A 3,207-nucleotide genomic window follows, 5' to 3' on the forward strand; every position below is an offset into this window, starting at 1 on the left:
ACCTCAGTGTTTTCAGAAATAAATTGGCAAAAATGCAATTGCTTCACAATAAATTTCTGTGGGCTTTTCTTTAAAGTATTCCACCAGTCTTTTCAGCTTTAAAACAAGTGCTTGGAATTTACCCAAGTAGCCTTTGCATCAAGTATGAGGATACATTTCTGGTCCCCTGAAAATCTGCCTAAATTGGCTCAGTTGTATGTCTTCGAAGGTATGTCTGCATGTGGTCACTGCTAGACCTTAAAGCTAAATTACCTTAAGCCTGCTGTCACAGAGAAGGCTAAGCTTCCTGCGTAGTGTGGGTCCAGAGATGTTATTGTCTGAGGGCAATGCCTCTGATGAAGGCTTCAGGTCAGCAGGGAGACACTCACAGTTGCTACTCCTGGCTGCTTCTCGCTGCTGGTGCTGCTGGTGCTGCTGCCCAGGTCAAAAAGCAGGCACTACCTTTTCCATACAAAATGAGTTCATTGCTTTAGTGGCCTGTAAGTGCATGGAAACATCTGATTGGGGTGAAGACAGAACAAAAATCAAGGGGAAATCATTTCATGGCTATGTAATGTGCGGTATGGGAATGGACAGCTTTCAGTCTTAAATCTTAAGTTTACTTTGTAGCTACTGGAAAGCCTGACTTTGCATCCCTGGGATACAAGTCCTCTTTGTTGTCCTTAGTTTACAAAGGCCTTGACAAGAAGAGAGAGAGGCTGAGGGAACTGGGGTCATTCAGTTTGGAGAAGAGGAAGCTCAGGAGAAACCTTGTTGCTCTCTACAATGACCTGAAAGGAGGTTGTGGCAAGGTGGGAATCAGCCGCTTCTCCAGCTGACAGTGATAGGATGAGGGAATGGCCTTGAGTTGCACCAGGGAGGTTCAGGCTGAGTATTAGGAAGAATTTCTTCTCAGAAAGAGTGGCAAGGAATCAGAACAGGCAGCCCAGGGGCTGTGGTGGAGTCTCTAGAGAGTCACTGTCCCTAGAGGTGCTTAAGGAAAGGATAGATGTAGTGCTTAGGGACATGGTTTAGTGGGCAATATTGGTAGTAAGTGGATGGTTGGACTAGATGATCTCAGAGGTCTTTTCCAGCCTTAATGATTTTATGATTATAAACTCAAGCTGTTAGAATGAGATTCCACTCAAACCAAAGCTATATTTGAGGCCAGGGGAGAACACGTGGCTCAAATAAAAAGTCCAGTATGATTTGATTAGGCGTTATAGGAGTGGGAAGAGGGTGTTGAACAAACCAAGTAGTGACGTCTGCTGTTCTGTAGTTGTCTTTTGTTGTTGTTGTTGTTTGTTCGTTTTTCATCTCATCACGTATTGCGTATTACAATACAATTGCATGTGTCCATTCCTCAGTGTTCTCCAGAGGAAACTGCCAGGCTCAGGTAAAGTACACTTTCCTGGTCTGCAGTCTTTATGTGATCGCTGAGATGGAAACAGCCCAGCTTCCCGTTACTGCTCATGCCCTAGAGAAAAATCATGCTTGCTTGCTGATGGGTATTATCTGCAATCAGTGAGCAGCCTATTCAGCCAAACAAAAAGTACTGAAGTGTGATCATAATTTAAATACTTTACTGAATGTTGAATTGTTAGTGACCTTTTAAAAGGAGGAGATTGGGAAGTATAATTTCTTATCAGGACTCTTTAGTGCAGTCTGGCAAACCTTCCTTGCTTCTTCCCAGAGCTTGTCCCTCCAAGGCATGCTATTTCTACAGGGATGAGTGCTAGGCAGAAAGCCAAAAAATCTGAAAGATCCCTTTATACTCTGTATTTCCAAGAACTAATCCAAATCCATTCGAGTGATCTTTGTATGGTGACAGAAAAACTTAACAACAAATGAATTAACAAAAGCGTCTCTGAACAATCTCTCTCCCCAAAAACTTTCAACCTGAAGTTATGGAGGTAGATGTTACCCAAATAGCGTTACCATGATGCAGTGGTAAATGTGTGTTTGTTGGCCTACCTTTTGCACTGGTCTTTGGGTCATTTTGTGTTGGCCAAACGGGGGGATCAGATGGTAACAGGAACAAGACGTGGGGAGGAGGTAGGTGCTGACTTCTGAGTCAGCACTGCTGCTGAATGGTGGTCTGGGTTTGCACTAACAGTTTGCTTTTGTAATGCAGTAACACAAAAATCATCTCATTCGGCACTGGTGCATTTAATTTTTTTATTTAAAAGGAAAGAGAAATGCCTGCATGCTTGAATACCTGTCTGCATTGTTTGTGGGATTTTTTAATCCTTTCCTGGTATTTTTATTTTCCTTTAATACAACTGTATACGTAGTTGTTGTTACTACTGATATTGTTAATACATACTGATTTGTTTCTGATAAGTTTTCTGTAAGTATTTTTACAGTAGAGCTTGTAAATTGAACCCATTATGGGTAAAGCATGTCCAACACATCACTCATATCAGTTGTCAATACTTTTGGGTTAAGATAGTTGCCCCTTCCCTTTGTTTTGTCTCCTCTGAGCGTTACTTGAAAGGGGAAGAAGAGTGGTTCTTTTTTGCTCAAAGCTTCCAGTTTGCTGGGGAAACTACCCAGTGTGTTGCCTGTGGGCATTGCAGCTGCTGGACAAGTTGACTTCTTCCAGTTTGGACACCTGTTGCCAGCCATCTGCTACGTGTAACAAGACAAGCTGGTCTGGGCCAAATGAACAATGGAAGAAGGTAGGCGAGACACAGAACTGTGCATTTGCTGCCTTAGTGACAGCAGTATCTGCCCGAGTTCCTAGAAAATGGGCAGCTCCAAGTACTGTCTCCTCAACCACATCAAAAATTGGAAACCACGAGAAAGCTGCATCCTCTTTTTCATTGTGAAGACCCTTGGCTATTGCCAATGTTTAGGATTTACTGAGGAAGCAGTTAACTGGTTGAGCCAGCCTTAGGCAATTGCTGCCGTGTGGAAAATGAGGCTGCTTTTGTTTCTGAGTTCTACAACCTCTTAGAAAAAAAGAAAAAAAAGTTGAAATTACTGCAGGAAACTCAGCACATTGATGCAAACTTCTGAGAGTACCAAAGAGGAAATCAATCATGACTGGTTTCCATGCTGATGTACAGCAGATCTATTTGTGTAGCTTTTTGTTCTGCCTTATTATACAAATAACAAAACAAAACAAAAAAAATAACCCAAGCGCTACAGGTGCCCGCAGGGATTTGGCTCTCCGCCTCCCCCCGTGCACAGCGCCGAGGCCCGGCACCAGACGGTATCGGGAGG

This window comes from Meleagris gallopavo, chromosome 7 (assembly GCF_000146605.3).
Source record: "Meleagris gallopavo isolate NT-WF06-2002-E0010 breed Aviagen turkey brand Nicholas breeding stock chromosome 7, Turkey_5.1, whole genome shotgun sequence".
In the NCBI taxonomy this organism is placed as follows: domain Eukaryota; kingdom Metazoa; phylum Chordata; class Aves; order Galliformes; family Phasianidae; genus Meleagris; species Meleagris gallopavo.